Genomic DNA, 22,205 nt, shown 5'->3' with positions numbered 1-22,205 from the left:
TGTCAACACCTCAGCAACTCCACCACCGCCAGCTCCACAGATGGACTCTGCCATGTTCCAAGTTGCTGTAACAGCCATTGTGCCTGCCGCCATGGTCCAAATCAGCAGTAACAGCAATGGAAGCGGAAACGAGACAAACAGTTCCAATCTGGGCGAAAGCCAATGCCACCAATGGATGTGCTCCTATAAAGAATTCATGAACTGCAAGCCCATGACCTATCTTGGCGATGGCAGAGTCATCAGTTTGACAAGATGGTTTGAGAAAATTGAGTCTATGTTCGAAATCTGTGCATGCTCGGACGAATTCAAAGTCAAATACGCAGCGTGTACATTTGCAGACTCGGCCTTGTCGTAGTGGAACGACTACGTTAAAACTGTGACTCTAGCTGTGGCCAACGCCAAGAGTTGGGAGGACATGAAATTCATGATGCTAGAGGAGTACTGCCCAAGTAGAAAAATGTAGAAACTAGAACAAGAATTGTGGGATCACACCATGAAGGGATTTGATATTGACACTTACACTGCTTGATTTAATAAACTGGAACCTCTGTTCCATAGGATGGTCACCCTAGAGGACAAGAAAGTGGAACGGTACATCTGGGGGCTATCCCCTCATATTCAGGGAATGGTCATATCCGCCAACCCAAGCAACTACAACAATGCCAAGCATTTGGCACAAACTCTTGTCAACCAAGGAGTCCGCCAGGGCATTATAACCCCCACGCTCGAACAACCAAAATGGGGTGACAACAAGCAGAAGTTCGAGAATTAGAAAAAGGGCTAATCGACTCAAGATCCTGTCAAGAAACAACAAATTATGGTTGTCCATGCCGTCACCGCCCCTGCACCAGCCAAGAAATTGTTGGATTAGGTGTCTAAGTTCATAACTATTCTGGAATGTACTTGACCCGGTTAGCATGGTCCATTTTGGGTTGCATGGCATTGCAACACTCAGATAGAATAAATGAGAGAAAGGACACTTATGGTTTATTAATATATTATAAGTTCTAATATATTAATAATATTATTTAATTAGTTTTGATCAAGAATTAATTTAGAATTAATTTGGTGACCAAAAGGAGTCTAATTAAATATATGGGGTTGATTGTGCAAATCATCCATTCTTTTATAGTGGGCTAATGATCCATGGTTTATTGAATTGGGCTAAAAACCATAAGGTGCTCCATGGATAGTCCATGGAGGTTATAAACCCATGGATCATGGAATATGAAAAGCCATGTCAATTAGGGTTTACATGTTGTAACCCTACTTGTGAGACAACTATAAAAGGACCCCGTGGTTAGCAAAATCGGCAGTACTATGTGTAGAACAAGAGGGCTAGCCGATTTTGAGTGATAGTGTACTTCTCTCAAACTTATTGTGGTGTTGTGTGAAACATTTGAGGCATCACATTTGAGGTGCTAGGCTCACAAGGTTCTCAAGGAATCCAAGCAACAAGAAAGGTATGTTCTTCTACTAGCTTTTACGTTTTAAAGTTCCCCATGCCATGCTAGTTAGGTTAAGAACCTTGGAAAATCGAATTTGCATGTATCTTAGTAAAACATAGATCCAAGGTTTCTAGGGTTGTATGTACGCCTTAGGAGTGCTAGAATGCTCAAAACCCTTCATAAATATGCTGGGACTCTTCCGAAATGCAAGTGCAACTACCATCACCATGGAGACTATCGAGAGATGCACTGTAATAATTGCAACAAGAAGGGACATACCACCCATTTCTGTTAGGCGCCAGAACAACAAACCACCCAAGCCTCTAATGACAGGGCGAGTAATGCATGCTACGGATGCGGTGAGACGGGGCATTTCAAGAAGCAGTGGCCAAAGGCAAAGAACAGAAATGGCGGAGGCGTGGGAAGGGTTTTAACAATCGAGCATGAGGAGGCCATGAAGGATCCCACCATGGTTACTGGTACGTTCCTCCTCAATAATTTATATGCATGCATACTTTTTGATAGTGGTGCGGAGAAAAGTTTCGTGAGCCACTAGTTTAAACACTTACTCAAACAGAAACCCCAATCGCTAAATGAAACATTCATCGTAGAAATGGAAAATGGTAAAATAGAAATCACTAAAGATATATACATAGGATTCACTCTAACTCTAAACAATCATTCCTTCCAAATCTAACTAATGTTGGTCACAATAAGAAGTTTTGACGTTATCATTGGCATGGATTGGTTAAGTCCTCATCATGCCGATATCTTGTGTTACGAAAAAGTCGTTCGCCTTAACCTGCCAAGTAGTGAAACCATCGTCATTTATGGCGACAAACCCGACGCAAATCTACAAATCATTTCTTACATCAAGGCTAAAATGTATCTACAAGGAATACCACCCCTTCTTAGCCCACGTGGTGGATGAGAAACAAGAAGTGAAATACATCACACATATGCTCGAAGTCTGTAACTTTCCCGATGTAATCCCAGAGGACCTTCTGGGAATACCAACCATATGCTAAGTCGAGTTCAGAATCGACTTGATTCCTGTAGCCATCCCCATAGCCAAATCCCCATACCGTTTAGCACCGACTGAAATGCAGGAATTCTCTAGTCAACTGAATGCACTGCTTAGCAAAGGATTCATCAGACCGAGCTACTCACCATGGGGAGCACCGTTCTTGTTCGTGAAAAAGAAGGACATATCATTCCGCATGTGCATAGACTATCAAGCACTGAACAAACTGACTATCAAGAATCGTTATCCCCTAGCTCGAATCGACTACCTTTTCGATCAACTACATGGATCAAGATATTTCTCAAAAATTGATCTAAGATCGGGGTACCATCAACTGCGAATTTGGGTAGGAGATATTCCTAAGACTGCAATTAGAACCCGCTACGGTCACTACGAGTTTGTGGTGATACCTGTCGGTTTGACTAATGCGCTAGCAGTGTTCATGGACCTAATGAACCGCGTATGCCAACCTTACCTTGATAAATTCGTGATAGTATTCATTGACGACATACTAATCTATTCATGAAGTAAGGAAGTACATAGTTAGTACCTACGACAAGTCTTGGAGACGTTAAGGGCAGATAAACTGTATGCGAAATTCTTGAAATGCGAATTATGGATTCAAAGGGTAGACTTCATGGGACACGTAGTCAGCGAGGAAGGGATACACGTGGACCCTTCCAAAGTCAAGGCGATTGAAAACTAGGCAACACCAAGAACACCGACGGAGATACACCAGTTTTTGGGCCTTGCCGGCTACTACCGAAGGTTCATAATTTTTTTTCCAAAATAGCAAAGCCGCTCACTACCTTGAAGCAGAAGGGAGTGACTTTTCAGTTGGGAGGATAAACAAGAAACTGCCTTCCAAACGCTAAAACAAGCCCTATGCAGTGCTCCAATATTGTCTCTCCCAGAAGGAACCCAGGACTTTGTGGTTTATTGCGATGCGTCCAAACAGGGACTAGGATGCGTGCTTATGCAACGAGGAAAGGTCATTGCCTATGCCTCAAGGAAACTCAAGACTCATGAGGTCAATTACATCACACACGACCTCGAATTAGGAGCAGTGGTATTTGCCGTAAAGATATGGAGACACTACCTTTACGGTGAAAAATGCACCATCTTAACTGATCATAAGAGTCTTCAACACATTCTCAATCAAAAGGAGCTCAACATGAGAAAACAACGATGGGTAGAGCTACTAAATGACTACGAATGTGAAATTCGTTATCATCCAGGCAAGGCCAACATAGTAGCAGATGCCCGAAGTGGAAAAGAATAATTGGGTTGTTAGGTAAAATCATTGACCATGACCATCCATTCACACTTGTCCACACAGATTAAGGAGGTGCAACTAGAAGCCGGAACATTAAGATGCTTCGATCCGATCGAGGTGGTGAGTATCTTAGTACAGAGTTCCTTGACTATCTTAAGGAATGTGGGATTGTCTCACACTTGACACCTCCCAAGACACCACATCTTAATGGTTTGGCTAGGAGGCGTAATCGAACCTTGTTGGATATGGTTCGTTCCATGATGAGTTGAGCTTCACTACTAATCTCATTTTGGGGGTATGCCTTAGAGACTGCCGCCCATATTCTTAATCTAGTCCCTACCAAAATGGTTGCCAAAACACCTCACGAGATGTGGGCTGGAAAAGTTCCTAATCTGGACCACATCAAGATTCGGGGTTGCAAGGATTTCGTGAGGCGAGAGACTCACGATAAGCTAGAACCTCAAAGTGAGAGGTGTATTTTCATCGGCTACCCACAGAAATCCTTTGGTTATCTCTTCTACAGACCCAATGATAATGTGGTCTTTGTAGCAAGGAGATGAGTCTTTTGCAAGAGAGAGTTCATAAGCCAAGGAAATAGTGGGAGGCAAATTGAACTTGAAGAAATTGAAGAGTCAAGTGGTGAAGGAACCTCAAACCCTAGCAATCAACCTGAGGAGGAAACTCATGTTGATCCGACAGATGAGTCTGTACCTCTGATGTGTTCCACGAGAGTTAGAAATGCACCTGAGCATTACTATGGTTTCCATATTACTGTGGATGGTGATACACTTATCAGTGATAGCACACTTGTAAGTTTGGATGAACCTAACAGCTACACGGAAGCCATGGCAGGCCCTGAGGCTGCTAAATGGAAAGAGGCTATGAACAGCAAGATACAGTCCATGTATAACAATCAAGTTTGGAACTTGGTTGAGAATGTACCAGGTCGCAAGACAGTCAGGTGCAAATGGATCTTCAAGAAGAAGACCAACATGGATGGTAATGTGCACACTTATAAGGTACGGCTGGTTGCAAAGGCTTTTCTCAAACTCCGAGAGTTGATTATGATGAGACATTTTCACCAGTAGCGAAGATTAAGTCTATTAGGGTTATGTTAGCCATTGTTGCATTTCATGACTATGAAATATGGAAAACGGATGTCAAAACCGCTTTCCTTAATGGAAAGTTGGTTGAGGATGTTTACATGAGTCCACCAGAGGATTTTGTTAGCGTAGAGTACCCTAGTAGAGTGTGTAAGCTTAATAAACCCATCTATGGATTGAAACAAGCACCTCGCAGATGGAATCTTTGTTTCGATGAGAAAGTCAAAGAGTTTGGCTTTTCGAGGAGCGAAGATGAATCTTGTGTATATGTCAAGGCTAGTGGGAGTATAGTTAGCTTTTTGGTATTGTATGTGGATGACATACTACTCATAGGAAATGACATCCCAACTCTGCAGGAAGTGAAGTCCTGGCTTGGGAAGTGGTTCGCAATGAAGGATCTTGGAGAAGCTGCCTATATCCTAGGGATAAGGATTTTGAGACACATGAGTAAGAGACTAATTGGACTTAGTCAGAGTACCTACTTGGATAAGGTGCTAAATAGGTTCAGCATGCAGAATTCCAAGAAAGGAGAATTACCGATCCTGAGTAACGCTAGATTGAGTAAGATTCAACGCCCGTGTACAAAGGCTGAGATAGCAGGGATGAGTCGAGTACCGTATGCTTCCGATGTAGGATCGATAATGTATGCTATGACTTGTACTCGTCCTGATGTGGCCTTTGCGTTGAGCATGGTCAGCAGATATCAGGGGAACCCTGACAAGGCTCACTGGACTGTGGTAAAGAACATTCTTAAGTAACTACGGAGGACTAAGGACTGGGTCCTTACCCTTGGGTGGGAGTGATGACTTCAGAGTAGTAGGGTATAGTGATGCTAGCTTTCAGACTGATAGGGATAATTTCCGCTCTCAGTCCGGCTGGGTCTTTACCTTAAACGAAGGAGCAATTACTTGGAAAAGTTCCAAGCAGGAGGCAGTAGCTGATTCAACTTGCGAATCAGAGTATATAGCAGCAAACAAAGCAACAAAGGAGGCTATATGGCTAAAGAACTTCATTGGAGACCTTAGAGTTGTACCAACTTCTAAGGAGCCTATAGAGGTTTTCTGTGATAGTGAAAGTGCAGTTGCCTTAGCCAAGGAACCAAGGGATCACAAAAGATCCAGACACATCAACAAAAAAAACCATTTCATCAGACATCAAATAGAAGAAGGACTCCTGGTGGCAAGTAGGGTATCATCGGATGAGAACCCAACAGATCCCCTCACGAAGGGACTGGGTAGGGTTAAGCATCTTCAGCATGCGAGGCGCATAAGGCTAAAGGATGATATTAGTTTTAGAAATTAGATAGATTTGAAATGTGTAAAGTTTAATTGACATTTGATGATAAGTAAAAGTTGTTGTTTATTTATAAGTAAAGTGTTGCTATCTTCTGTGAATCGTTTACTATCATTTCATTTTGCATGTTTTGACTTCCAGAATAATTATGTTATGGTATATCATATTATTCAAATTCTCCACAGTCGGTCATATGTTGGAAGTAGATATGAATCAAGACTGTCATGAAGTTGGCTTGTAGACGTCTAAGGTGTTGGACATAGCAAGAGTTGCTACAACACTAATGAGTGCTCATAAGTTCTGAGTATTGGATTCAACCCACGTTCACATGTATCATTTCATGGAATTTATCTCGAGTGATTGTGAGATGGTAATATCATATAAGTCTTCAAACCTAGAGATATGAGTTGTTAACGATGAGTTAGTTATACATTGATTGCACAAAAACACATTGGTAACTCGATGTTATAAAACGTGCCTTTGTGTATGATTCAACAAGTAGTAGAACAAGCATATGATTCAAAGTTTATCTGTTTCTTCTTGCATTAGAAGCGATATCTGGGCCCCTAGATGATTTTGTGTTGACCTATGTACCAGGCCCGATCAAAACTAAATTGATGTGTTCGATTAAGTTCTATGTCAAACAAATCGGAAATCGGGAAACAAATTGTTGGACAATAAGTAAGATATTGTTCCATGTATTTGTCCGGATGATATCTAGAACAGAGGATTATATGATCACTTATCTTAAATGGCGTATCATCATCTCAGTTCTGCGAGACTTTGAAAGAGATAAGATTGTTGATCCGTTCCTAAAGTCATTCGTATAGTTATAGTTATTAGACTTATCCAAGTGGGAGACTGTTGGATTAGGTGTATAAGTTTATAACAATTGTTGGAATGTACTTGACCTGGTTAGCATGGTCCATTTTGGGTTGCAGGCATTGCAGCACTTGGATAGACAAAATGAGAGAAAGGACACTTATGGTTTATTAATATATTATAAGTTATATTATATTAATAATATTATTTAATTAGTTTTGATCAAAAATTAATTTGGTGATCAAAAGGAGACTAATTAAATATATGGGGTTGATTGTGCAAATCATCCATTTTTTTTTATAGTGGGCTAATGATCCATGGTTTATTGAATTGGGCTAAAACCCTTAAGGTGCTCCATGGATAGTCCATGGAGGTTATAAACCCATGGATCATGGAATATGAAAAGCCATGTCAAATAGGGCTTACATGTTGTAACCTTACTTATGACACAACTATAAAAGAACCCCATTGAATTTCAAGAAGCAGTGCCCAAAGGCAAAGAACAGAAATGGCGGAGGCGTGGGAAGGGTTTTAACAATCGGACATGAGGAGGCCATGAAGGATCCCACCGTGGTTACTGGTACATTCCTCCTCAATAATTTATATGCATGCATACTTTTTGATAGTGGTGCGGAGAAAAGTTTCGTGAGCCACCAGTTTAAACACATACTCAAACAGAAACCCCAATCGCTAAATGAAACATTCATTGTAGAAATGGCAAATGGAAAAATAGAAAGCACTAAATATATATATATATATATATATATATATATATATATATATATATATATATATATATATATATATATATATATATATATATATATATATATATATACATAGGATTCACTCTAACTCTAAACAATCATTCCTTCCAAACCTAACTAATTTCGGTCACAATAAGGAATTTTGATGTTATCATTGGCATGGATTGGTTAAGTCCTCATCATGCCGATATCCTGTGTTACGAAAAGGCCGTTCGCCTTAACCTGCCAAGTAGCGAAACCCTTGTCATTTATGGCGACAAACCCGACGCAAATCTGCAAATCATTTCTTGAATCAAGGCTCAAAAGTATCTACAAGGAATGCCACCCCTTCTTAGCCCATGTGGTGGATGAGAAACAAGAAGTGAAATTCATCACGCATATGCCTAAATTCTGCAACTTTCCCGTTGTAATCCTAGAGGACCTTCTAGGAATACCACCCATACGCCAAGTGGAGTTTAGAATCGACTTGATTCCGAGAGCCATCCCCATAGCCAAATCCCCATACTGTTTAGCGCCGACTGAAATGCAGGAATTCTCTAGTCAACTGAATGAACTGCTAAGCAAAGGATTCATCAAATCGAGCTTCTCACCTTGGGGAGCATCGGTCTTGTTTGTGAAAAAGAAGGACATATCATTCCACATGTGCGTAGACTATCGAGAACTGAACAAACTCAATATCAAGAACCGTTATCCCCTAGCTCGAATCGACGACTTTTTCGATCAACTACAGGGATCAAGATATTTCTCAAAAATTGATCTAAGATCGGGGTACTATCAGCTGGGAATTCAGACATGAGATATTCCTAAGACTGCATTTAGAACCCGCTACGGTCACTACGAGTTTGTGGTGATGCATGTCGGTTTGACTAATGCGCCAGCTGTGTTCATGGACCTAATAAACCGCGTATGCCGACCTTACCTGGATCAACAAGCAACTGCCTTCCAAACGCTAAAACAAGCCCTATGCAGTGCTCTAACCTTGTCCCTCCCAGAAGGAACCGAGGACTTTGTGGTCTATTGCGATGCGTCCAAACAGGGACTAGGATGCGTGCTGATGCAACGAGGAAAGGTCATTGCCTATGCCTCAAGGAAACTCAAGACTCATGAGGTCCTTTACACCACGCACGACCTCGACTTAGGAGCAGTGGTATTTGCCGTAAGGATATGGAGACACTACCTTTACGGTACAAAATGCACCATCTTCACTGATCATAAGAGTCTTCAACACATTCTCAATCAAAAGGAGCTCAACATGAGACAACGACGATGGGTAGAGCTGCTAAATGACTATGAATGCGAAATTCGTTATCATCTAGGCAAGGCCAACATAGTAGCAGATGCCCTAAGTCGAAAAGAATAACTGGGTCGTCAGGTAATATCATTGACCATAACCATCCACTCACACCTGTCCACACAGATTAAGGAGGCGCAACTAGAAGCCTTGAAACCCGAGAATGTTGCAATTGAGGCCTTTCAAGGAATGGACAAAAACCTTGAAGCCAAGGAACACAAAGCTTATTATCTCATGAACCGAATTTGGACACCAAAATTTGGAGGGTACAGAGATGTGGTCATGAGCAAGGCTTATTAAACAAAATACTCCGATCATCCTGGTTCGGACAAGATGTATCTGGACCTCAAGAAACTTTATTGGTGGCCAAACATGAAGGCAGAAATCGCTACCTATGTAGACAAGTGCCTGACTTACACCAAGGTCAAGGTAGAATACCAAAAGCCCTCGGGTTTTCTTCAACAACCAGATATACCCAAGTGGAAGTGGGAATGGATAACCATGAACTTCATAAATAAGTTTCCCAAAACGACGGGTGGACTAGACACCATTTAGGTGATTGTTGATAGATTAACCAAATCCACACACTTCCTGCCAGTAAAGGAGACAGGCAAGATGGAGAAACTAACAAGGACGTACAAGATGTGTAATTTAATATGCTTATATTATATTCAAGTTAATTTTATAAAAATAATTTACTTAGCTAGACTATTAAACATACTAGGCAGTGTACCTAATCGTGCAATAGTATAGTAATGGTAAGAATGAGTGTCGAACACAAGGAACGGTGTTTATATTACTTTATTTTACTATTGACTAATTAATAACTAAATTTAAAGAGAAGGTTTTTTTTCTAGTTTTGCAAGACTAGATACTTAATTTACTAAACTAACTCTAAACTCACTTAATAAAACTAGAACTAAAACTAAGCAAGTAACAAGTATGAATTACCAAGGCGAGAAAGAGACTTTCGTTCAGCTTCGGATTTGTTGTTATTATGGTTGTTTCATAGAAGTGCAATGGATTTAGTTTCTTTGGCTACCAATTCCTAAGATGACCAAATTGGTATTCACTAATTTAATCCTTTAGCAAACTAGCTTATTTATTCGGTGATCAAGCGGACAAACTTACAAATTCATTAGTATTCAGTTCGAGTTGCTTAGACTTATAATTAGTTGACCAATTAAATTTATTGATTCAATTCTATATATGATTTTTCGTCATATATTGGCTCCTATACTTTTTTACCCACTTTTCTACTTAACCCTAGGTTTTAATCAAAACTCTAGTCCTACGATTTTGCAAGTCACAAGATCATAAGATTCAAATTCAATTAAGAAAAATAGTCATTCTATCCTAATCAAATTTAGCAATAAGCATATTAAAAGCAATTATCAAAAATACTTGAGGTTCTTTAATAAGCAAAAGTCAACAAATAACCAAATCACTAAATCCTAACTATGAAATCAACCATGTTTAGTCAACTCATCCTAGCCAAACGAAAGTCATGAGTGTTTAGCTCATGATTTCAGCAAACAAATTCATAAAATCAAGATTCAAAAGTAAAGACATCGTTATTCCTAATGAAAAACCGAAAGAGTTTAGTTGCCTTGGATCTCCTTCGTCTAATGATTGTGATTGAATTCCTCGCTTCTAATGCTTAATTCTAGTGCCTTTGCCTTAAAAAACATCGAATTCTCCAGAGCCAAAAGTCCCCATTCGGAGGTTTATGTGAGATATTTATACTTCTCCCGAAAGCAGGGCACCACGTCGTGGTAGGTCCACCACGTCGTGGTGATTGTGTTTATCTCGTATTCTACACGTCATCGAATCTGATCAGGAATCTTCAAGACACCACGTCGTGGCAGATATTACCACGACATGTTGGCATATTTTCCTTTATTTTAGAGCGCTAGTCCAAACTTTCAACTCCAAGCTTCGTTAATCCAGCTTCCAGCTTCTTTTTTGCTCCAAACAAGTCTAATAATACCTACAACATGATTTATAGCAAATTAAGTATCTTTTGTTCTAATAAGGGCATAAAAGTAATTATAATATCAGGATACGTTGTATAAATATGCACATATCAAACTACCCCTCACTTATTCTTTGCTTGCCCCAAGCAAATTTATTTAAAATTTTACTAGCAAGATACAAAACAATCCGTTTCACACCCATCCATTATCCCAAGAGCTCACTGCATGTAATTATGTCTATAATTCCTAAGAACTTCCCATTCCTAAATACTCATAATCCCTATGAATCTTCACCCTCTAACTTATACGACATTCATTTTTGCAACCCTCCGAATCAATCCTCATAAATCTTGCTTAGCCTCAAGGTGTTTTTGGCTAAACAACCAAGCATACATAAATTCTAGAAATTACAACTTTGATGCCATAATAGAGCTCTTTTTTTCTTTTTTGAATTCTTCTATTTGTTGTATATTTGATCTTTGATTTACTTGAATTCACCACCTTATTTGTTTGATTTTCTGGTATCTTCAATTTTTGTTTTCTTCAGAAATTCTATTCTTTTGATCTTCACACTTTGAAAAATCCAAACTTCTTTAACTCTTTAGTAATTTCTCTTTTTTTACATGTATTCTCACTTTTATTCCCTCAAATCCTACATGCTTAAGCAAGGAGCTTAGCTTCAACCTTTATTGGGTAGGATATTAGTCTAAGTGCAATGACTACCTAAGCTTTCCTGGATAGATTTCAGGTTTAGGCTGCAAAACGTGTTATGTCATATAAGCTACTAGATTACCTTTCATACTTCATGACTTTTCACTAGAAAATGGGAAGCCACAAATACACTATAACATGTGTTGGCTCAAGTAAACATTTGGGCTCTCATCGGATCATCTAATACTATACTAGCAAAAAATTTAATTGGCTATGTTTCCTAAATTAGCATATTAAGAACTAAAATTTAAAAATCAAATGCTTTTCCTTATGTTAAATACCCCCTACCCCACACTTATTTCATGCAATGCCCCCATTACATGGTATGCAAAATATAAACTTAAAAAGAGGGAGAAAAAGGAACAGACTCCCTTGGGATAGAAGATGTGACTTGAATCATGGAAAAGACTTCTAACTCGCTGGAACGTGTGGACACAGAAGTTGAAAGAATAGCGGCCTCCTTGTGGTAATCGGTAGAATTCTTCATTAAAGCACGAAAAGAAAATTCAAAGGCATGGGAACAAGTCATCCATACCATGAAAATGAATATGACGCTACCCACATTACGGAGACTACTGGAAATATGAGAGCAGGTTTAGAAAACTAACTCGAAAAGCACCACGTCGTGGTGAATATAACCATGTTGTGGTAGATTAAACAGAAGACTTCTTGGTTTTGAAAATTGCGACACCGCGTCGTCGTGGTGTTAAAAAGTGAAATTCGAAGGGCGAAAAGAGCTGCAACTTGAACTAAAATGACACCATCTCTTCCATACAGCTGTAGGACACGACCCTTTCACTCTATGACTCAATTAGACCTTGAAAAATTCTCTCAAATCACGCTTCTCTCGACGTTCTCTTATACCTTCACTCTAACGAACTTTCGTGTGCCAAATATACCCTTACTTGACTCTTACATATGACCTGAAACTAGGACAAAGGAAATGGTAATAAAAGTAGAAAAAATATCCAAACAACCAAACCATACAAATTTTTTTTTTTGTAACAAGACATAAAGCAAACAAAAGAAAACCATAATAAAAGACTAGTCTAGAACAAGACAAAGTAAAACCAAAGAAAAGGATAAGAACTCAATCTTCCACCTCATCACCAGCTCCACCACCACTGCCTCCAGCTCCACCCAACTGCTCTCGCCAAATGTCGCCCTGCGTTGGAACATGTGGGTACGCAGAAGGAAAATTCTCTGGACGAGATACACACATAGAGCTCATTAACTGATCTAGGATCACGTTGGTGTAATTTGCTGCACTAGACATATAGTCCTCATATCGTCTCCTTGCCACACTGTAAGGATCTATGGGCATCTCATCTTCCTCCAGTACCACTGGCTCATCCTCTTCGGCTTCATTTCCCCATTGCCTTCCACGACTTGGAACCCGGTGTCGTGGAGTATCGTCAGGAATGCTAAAACCACCCATTCCATGATCAAAAACAATCCGATCCCTATTATAAAGAAGAGTAGAAAAGGCATTTTAAGGTTCAACTATAAGCATAGAAGCCTCCCGCTTCTCAAAAATACCAAAAGATCGCGCGAGTCAGGTAATCCACATACCGCAATAAAGCAAGGACCCACGCCTGTCCTTGGCTGCCCGAACTGTAAGGAAATCAGCCAAGTGAAAAGGTAAATCATCATAAACCTCAGTTGAGGTGAGAACCCATAAAAAGAAAACATCCACAGTAGGACATTTACCCCCCTCCTGACGTTCATTAATGGTATTAGTGATCAGGCGGTGTAAAAGGCGGTGAATTGGCGACCGGATGTCGCTTTCCTGTGCAGTACCCTTGTGGTAAACCCCATTAGCAATAGAATGCCAATGGTCCTCTGCCTTGAACCCTTCAATGTTCCTAATGGAGGCTTCTATAAATTGTTGGTATAAGGGTGTATGGACTTCAGCTGGAAGGTAGATACCAACCCGTAGTGCAAAATCAGCTATGCTTAAGGAACGCCTTTCCCCTCCAAGGCAAAAAATAAGATTATCATCCGCATAAATTCCGTCTTTTCTTGCGAAAGATATTGTGGCAAGAAATTCATACACCAACTCTTTGTAAACCACCTCTTGAATCTCAAAAATTCGCCTCAATCCCAAACACATAAACTGCCCTTGAACTCCATTGAATACCTTGTCAAGATAAGGCTCCATAGCCTCCATCAAACCCGAACTTCCAATCCAGTTCCAATCAACCTCAGCTGGAACATGCACCTTCCTTTTCTTGAGTAAATCAAGCTTAGTAGTCCATCGCGCACGTGTCTGAGGTGCAACATCCCGTGGAAAAGAATACCATGGAGAATCGCGAGTAACGGGTTGACTTCTTCTCAATCTGCTAGTCATTTCTACAAAATAGCCACAAAAGAACAACCAAACAAACCATATGCATTATTATAATCGAAACAGAAAAAGAAAAACTGTGATTCCAGCCACCACGACGAGGACCACGATGAGCTCGTCGTGGCGTCGTGACTGTGACGAGCTAAGCTCAATTCGTTCCAATTTCAACGCCATATTAACTAAATCCAAGTTCAGGGTTTGTTTAGTGGATGAAATAGAGTATAATGGTAGCAAAATTAGGGAGCAAAACCTCCTAAATTGGGTCCGAATTTTGCAAAAATCAGATCCCTATTTTCCCAAAATTAGCCCTAAATGTGTTCAAATTAAGAAATAAATGTTCTATAATACCATAATAACTATCAAGAGTAAGCAAATCACAAGAAAATCATACCTTTTGGAGACGAGGAACACGAAATTGATGGAGAGGAAAAAGAGTTCTTCTTGGAAGTTGGCACGACAAGAGAGATGGGGTGGTGTAAAAAGTGAAAATGTTTTAACTTAAGTTTAAAAACCTTCTAATGACAGCAGTTATATTTGTCACCACGACGTGGTATAATACAACACGTCATGGTGTCGAGGTTTTTTTCGTAGTAAAATCATGAAAAAGAAATCACCACCTCGTGGTGGGCAAAATTTTCTTATTTAACAAAAACTCTTAAAAATACACACCCCACACTCGTTTTATGCCACACACCATGACGAATTCATAGATAAACCAGAAGAATGAGATAATAAGGACCTAAATAAAACTAAAAAAAATAAAAGTAAAGAAAAGAAAATGCAAACTCAAAACCACAGGTTGCCTCCTGCAAGCGCTTCTTTTGAAGGAGTCATGAGCCGGACTCCTTTCCAAGCTACGTTATTTCCGCTCGTGTGAATTTGACGATTTCACCCTCCCTTTCTTCACTTGGCATTCCGTCCTTGTAATGCTTCACTCGATGCCCATTAACCTTGAAAGGGGTCCCGTCTCTTGAAATAAGCTCAATAGCTCCATGTGGGAAAACTTGTTTGACAACAAATGGCCCGTCCCACCTTGTTTGCAATTTACCGGGAAACAGTTTCAACCTTGAGTTGAAAAATAGCACTCTTTGTCCTTCATGGAACTCTTTATTACCTTTAAGCCTCATATCATGCCACTTCTTAGTTTTGTCTTTATAAATCAAAGAACTTGTGTAGGCTTCGTTTCTAAGTTCTTCGAGAGCATTCATTTGTATCAACTGGTTGGCACGCAGTTCATCTAACTCAAAATTACATATCTTCAAAGCCCAAAATGCTTTATGCTCTATCTCAACTGGCAAGTGGAAACTCTTCCCATAAACCAACCTATATGGTGTAGTACTAATAGGTGTTTTGAAAGCTGTTCTAAACGCCCATAGTGCGTCATCAAGCTTATCCGACCATTCCTTTCTATTACTTCCAACCGATCTTTCTAATATTCTCTTCAATGCCCGATTTGTAACTTCAGTTAGCCCGCTTGTTTGAGGATGATATGATGTTGAAAATCTATGGTGAACACCATATTTTTGCAACACCTTAGCTAACTGATCATTTGCGAAGTGGGAGCCTCGATCACTAATTAAATCCTTAGGAACTCCAAATATTGAAAATAACTTTTTGAGGAAACGTACTACTACTCGAGCATCATTCATGGGTAATGCTTGTGCCTCCGCCCATTTGGGTACATAATCAATTGCTACCAATATGTATTTATTTCCCTTTGACATTGGGAAAGGTCCCATGAAGTCGATTCCCCAAATATCAAATATTTCACAAACTTGAATGCTATTTTGGGGCATCTCATTTCGTGATGAAATATTTCCCGACCTTTGGCATGAATCACATTCTTTGACAAATTTTGTAGCATATTTAAATATAATAGGCCAATAAAAACCCGAAAAAAAACCTTCTTCGCTGTATATTGCACTCCATGATGTCCTCCGGTGGGCCCGCTATGACAATGCTTCAAGATTTCATGACCTTCCTTCCCGAATACACATCTTCTTATCATACCATCAGCACAGCTACGAAAGAGGTATGGCTCATCCACAAAGTAATACTTAATTTCTGAAAAGAATTTCTTCTTTTGTTGGCGGGTCAAGTCGTTTGGAATGTATTCACTTGCTAAATAGTTAGCTATATCTGCAAACCATGGAATATCTCCTGCTATAACTAATAAATATTCTTTGGGAAACTCGTCTCCAATCTTGTTTTCTTCTAACTCCTCCAAGTGTGGGTTTTGCAGTCTCGATAGATGATCGGCAGCCACGTTCTCCATCCCCTTTTTATCTCGTATTTCGTTGTCAAATTCTTGTAGCAGCAACACCCAAAGAATCAACCTTGGATTAGCATCTTGTTTAGCAAAAAGATACTTAAGGGCAGAATGGTCGGTAAAAACTATTGTTTTAGACAAAACCAAATAAGAGCGAAATTTATCAAATGCAAAAACCACTGCTAGTAGCTCCTTTTCTGTAGTAGTGTAGTTCTCTTGTGTTGGGTTCAAGGTCTTACTTGCATAGTAGATAGGCTAAAAATGCTTGTCAATTCTTTGTCCCAAAACAGCTCCCATCGCAAAGTCACTGGCATCACACATAAGCTCAAAAGGAAGACTCCAATCTGGAGCTATCATAATAGGTGTAGTGGTCAATTTTTCCTTCAAAAAATGAAATGCATCAAGACACTCTTTAGAAAAGTTGAATGGGGCATCCTTCAAGAGAAGTTGAGTCAAGGGCCTTGTGATCTTGGAAAAGTCTTTAATAAAGCGCCTGTAAAATCCCGCATGACCTAGAAAGCTTCTTACCCCCTTGACATTTGTTGGAGGTGGTAATTTGGCTGTGGTATCAACCTTCGCTCTATCCACCTCTATCCCCATCCTTGATACCTTGTGACCTAACACAATGCCTTCTTTCACCATAAAATGACACTTCTCCCAATTAAGAACAAGGTTGGTCTTCTCATATCTTGCTAGCATAAGATCCAAGTTGGACAAACAGTCTTTAAAAGAGGACCCGAAAATCGAGAAGTCATCCATGAAAACCTCCATAAACTTCTCAATCATATCATGACATATAGCCATCATGCATCTTTGGAAAGTGGCTGGTGCATTGCATAACCCAAAAGGCATGCGTCTATATGCAAATGTTCCACTTGGGCATGTAAAGGTGGTATTCTCTTGATCTTGTGGGTTAATCGGAATTTGAAAGTACCCCGAGAAACCATCAAGGAAACAATAATAAAGATGTCCGGAGAACCTCTCTAGCATTTGATCGATGAATGGTAGCGGAAAATGATCTTTTCATGTTGCATCATTAAGCCTTCGATAGTCAATACAAACGCGCCACCTGGTAACTGTCCTTGTTGGGATCAACTCGTTAGCTTCATTGGTTACCACTGTCATTCCTCTTTTCTTTGGCACAACATGTACTGGACTCACCCATGTACTATTAGATATTGAGTAAATGATACCAGCATCTAATAGTTTCACCACCTCTTTTTTAACTACTTCTTGCATGTTTGGGTTGAGTCTTCTTTGGCGTTGTACTATTGGTTTATCTCTTTCTTCTAAATTGATCTTATGAGAACATTAGGTTGGACTAATCCCCTTGATATCCGTGATCTTCCATGCAATGGCACCTTGTCTCTTCTTTAGAATTTTAACTAAGCTTTCTTTCTCGTGTTTCGCCAGGTCGGAAGCAATGATTACTGGCTTTTGTTGTTCTTCTTCTAAGAATGCATGCTCTAGGTGTTCGGGAAGGGCTTTCAGGTCGAGTTTGGGTTTTGCGTCAGCCACCACGATGTGGTGATCCTACCAAGTCGTGGTGTCGTGGTTTTTAATTCCAGATAGCGAAAAAAAACCTTGCCATGTTGTGGCATTCTTACCACGTCATGTTGTGTCTTCTGTCTCTTGCATTGCTTCATTGTACTCCCCTTCTTCCAATAACTTCTCAAGTTCAGGATCAAAATTTCCTTCATCAAGCACCATAAACCCCTCATTTTCTTTTTCTTTCCAACCCACTAGTTCTTTTTCCAAAATTTCATCCAACACATCAACGGAAAACACCGTATCATCACTCATCCTTGAATGTTTGATCGCCTGATTAACTCCAAAAGTCACCGCTTCCTCTCCAACACGTAATGTAAGCTTGGATTCCCTTATATCAACTAAAGCTCAGGTAGTGCTAAAAAATGGTCTTCCAAGAATGATCGGGACTTGCTCATCTTCCTCCATATCCAACACAATAAAATCTGCGGGGAAAGCAAACTTGTCTACTTTCACTAGTAGGTCTTAACAAATTCCCCTTGGGAAGGTCATAGTCTTATTGGCTAGATGGATAACCATGCGAACCGGTCTCGCTTCGGGAAGATCAATCTTTTTGAAGAATGAGTATGACATCAAGTTGACACTTGCTCCTGAGTCGGCTAGAGCATGACTTGTTGCTAGATTTCCAAAGCACGGTAAAGTTATGCTCCCTGGATCCCCCATCTTCTTTGGTAGCATGTTTAGCATTGCAACAGAGCAAGTTTCATTTAGTACAACTTTTGATAATCCTTCCATTTTCTTGCGGTTTGTCAATAGGTCCTTCAAAAACTTGGCATAATTTGGCATTTCAACTAAAGCCTCAAGGAATGGAATGTTGATTTCAAGAGATTTTATGTGATCTAAGGACTTCCGGTAATCTTCAGCATGCTTCTCTTGAATTTCTCTGCTTGGGAAAGGAAGTGGTGGACGATATGTCTTCACCGGCTCGGTATTTTTCTCCTCGGAGTCTTGCCACGCCGTGGTAGATCCACCACGTCGTGGTGATTGCCCAGACTTGTTATCTTTATTTTCTTCCTGTCCTTCCTGGTTCGTTTATGTTAATAGGGGTTAAGTGAGTGATAATTTTCCTACTTCTAGTTGTGATGGCTTGAATGTGTGCTCCTCTCGGGTTTTGTTCGGTATTTCCCGGAAGTCCTCCCGGTGCTCTTTCATTGAATTGCGTAGCTAGTTGCCCAAGTTGTTTCTCTATATTTAGGATCGAAGCTTGCTGATTTCTCAAGAGTGCTTGCAGGTTTTTCATCATCTCTTGTTGTTCCTTCATCATAAGTTGTTTCTCTTTGATTGCTAATTGTTGCTCTTTAATTGCTGCTTCAGTTACCTCGTGCCTTTTTTCAGATACTGCTGCAAATCGAGTGAGCATACTCTCAAAATCAGATTTCTTCTCAACCGTTGGTTCTTCTCTTTGATAAATGCCCCCCACTCTTTGTTCATACTTTTCTTCCTTGGCCTTTTTATACTCATCATAGGGCAACCACTTCTTCTTAGGCTTTCTCTAGTCTTCATCTAGACGATCGCCGCTTGAGTAGCAAGCTTGGACCTTCTGGTTTCTATTTTCATCTAGGTCACATTCCTTGGTTAAATGCAGCCCGTTGCAATTTTCACATCCAACCCGAATAGCATGGATTGTTTTGTCCATTTTAGTCATTCTTATATCCATGCTTTGCAACATTGCCATTACCGCTGACATATCCTTCGAAGCAGCATTTGCTGAACCCCTTGTCACATCATTCCATGGATTATGGTATTTTCTAGAATGTTTTGAGAATTCTTCGATAAGTTGCTTAATCTCCGCCGGATTTTTCTTAGTAATAGGGCTTTGAGAGTCAAGAAGTTGGCGGGTGGTGACGTTCACCCCATCATAAAAGATCGAGACCTCTTGATGCACATAGAGGTCATTTTGGGGTTAATTCCTTATTAGACCTTTATAACGTTCCCAAGCTTCATATAATGATTCCCCCAATTGTTGTTCAAAGTTGGCGATGACTTTTTTTAGCTTAGCCACCTTGGATGGTGGGCAAAATTGTTCCAAAAATAGTTCACACATATGTGCCCATATTGTTACCGCGCCTGGTGGTAATGCCTTCAGCCAATATTTTGCGGCTCCCTTAAAAGTGATAGGGAGCATTCGTAACATACCGTTTCTCTTGGCACATTTGGGATGTTAAAGTAGTCGGCAATGTCGTTCACTTCATCTAGATGCTTGTAAGCATCTTCGTGATCCTTTCCGGTGAAAGGAACCTCCTTCAGTGCGATAAGTATATGCCCTTTGAGTTCAAAAGTTGCAGTGGCAGGAATGGTGGGTTGCACGAGGCCCGGTTCGGTGTCGTCTCGAACTCTCTTCTTGTATGCCTCCATTGAAAGATCCGCAATGTTGGCCATGGTGTTGTCAGGTTCTTTGTGATCACTTCCTTCTAAATTAGTAAAACTTTCCTCCTTCTCGGTCTCGTACTCAGTGTCTTCTTTTGTGTTGTTGGACTCCCCCGTTTTCTTTCCCTTCTTTTTACCAAAAACCGATTTCAGACTCTTTAAAGGGGACTTCTTTGGAGTATCTTTGTCAGCCTTGTCCTTGTTCTTTCGAAGAACGGATTCCGGGTCTTCGAGTGGTGGAATCAAAGATGAATTTGATCCACGGGTCATAAACGGTCTGCAAATAAACAAAGAAAACACGTAAAAGAAAAATAAAATTCTTACAGTAGCTTTACCACGACGTGGTATAAATCACCACGTCGTGGTGAACCTAAATTACAAATATACTTAAAATTAAAACTAAACTCTAACAGAAAATAGTCCTAACAATTGCAATATAAAGTAATTAAAACTGAGCCGTTCCCCGGCAACGGCGCCAAAAACTTGATGTGTAATTTAATATGCTTATATTTTATTCAAGTTAATTTTATAAAAATAATTTACTTAACTAGACTATTAAACACACTAGGCAGTGTACCTAATCGTGCAATAGTATAGTAATGGTAAGAATGAATGTCGAACACAAGGAACGGTGTTTATATTGCTTTATTTTACTATTGACTAATTAATAACTCAAGTTAAAGAGAAGGTTTTTTTTTTCTAGTTTTGCAAGACTAGATACTTAATTTACTAAACTAACTCTAAATTCACTTAATAAAACTAGAACTAAAACTACGCAAGTAACAAGTATGAATTACCAAGGCGAGAAAGAGACTTTTGTTCAGCTTCGGATTTGTTGTTATTATGGTTATTTCATAGAAGTGCAATGGATTTAGATTCTTTGGCTACCGATTCCTAAGATGACCAAATTGGTATTCACTAATTTAATCCTTTAGCAAACTATCTTATTTATTTGGTGATCAAGCGGACAAACTTACAAGTTCACTAGTGTTCAGTTCGAGTTGCTTAGACTTATAATTAATTGACCAATTAAATTTATTGATTCAATTCTATATATGATTTTTCGTCATATATTGGCTCCTATACTTTTTTACCCACTTTTCTACTTAACCCTAGGTTTTAATCAAAACTCTAGTCCTACGATTTTGCAAGTCACAAGATCATAAGATTCAAATTCAATTAAGAAAAATAGTCATTCTATCCTAATCAAATTCAACAATAAGCAGATTAAAAGCAGTTATCAAAAATACTTGAGGTTCTTTAATAAGCAAAAGTCAACAAATAACCAAATCACTAAATCCTAACTTTGAAATCAACCATGTTTAGTCAACTCATCTTAGCCAAACGAAAGTCATGAGTGTTTAGCTCATGATTTCAGCAAACAAATTCATAAAATCGAGATTCAAAAGTAAAGACATCGTTATTCCTAATGAAAAATCGAAAAGTAGAGTTTAGTTGCCTTGGATCTCCTTCGTCTAATGATTGTGATTGAATTCCTCGCTTCTAATGCTTAATTCTAGTGCCTTTGCCTTAAAAGACATCGATTCTCCAGAGCCAAAAGTCCCCATTCAAAGGTTTATGTGAGATATTTATACTTCTCCCGAAAGCAGGGCACCACGTCGTGGTGATTGTGTTTATCCCGTATTCTACACGTCATCGAATCTGATCGGGAATCTTCAAGACACCACGTCGTGGCAGATATTACCACGACGTGTTGGGCATATTTTCCTTTATTTTAGAGCTCTAGTCCAAACTTTCAACTCCAAGCTTCCTTAATCTAGCTTCGAGCTTCCTTTTTGCTCCAAACAAGTATTTTAATACCTACAACATGATTCATAGCAAATTAAGTATCTTTTGTTCTAATAAGGGCATAAAAGCAATTATAATATCAGGATATGTTGTATAAATATGCACATATCAGTACATCAAAGAGATTGTACGATTGCATGGAAAGTCAATATCC

The 22,205-nt window shown here is 39.6% G+C and overlaps 1 non-coding gene across 1 annotated transcript; it reads left to right on the top strand.

Annotated features, from left to right (window-relative positions):
• Window positions 1-19,764: 19,764 nt before the first annotated feature.
• On the top strand, window positions 19,765-19,871 carry LOC111895302 (small nucleolar RNA R71). The gene has a single exon (XR_002851533.1). It is a non-coding gene; the product is annotated as a small nucleolar RNA R71 (small nucleolar RNA).
• Window positions 19,872-22,205: the final 2,334 nt, after the last annotated feature.

This window comes from Lactuca sativa, chromosome 9, assembly GCF_002870075.4.
Source record: "Lactuca sativa cultivar Salinas chromosome 9, Lsat_Salinas_v11, whole genome shotgun sequence".
Taxonomy (NCBI): Eukaryota; Viridiplantae; Streptophyta; class Magnoliopsida; order Asterales; family Asteraceae; genus Lactuca; species Lactuca sativa.
The sequence above is the reverse complement of the archived record's forward strand: the minus strand, read 5'-3'. Positions and strand labels throughout refer to the sequence as shown.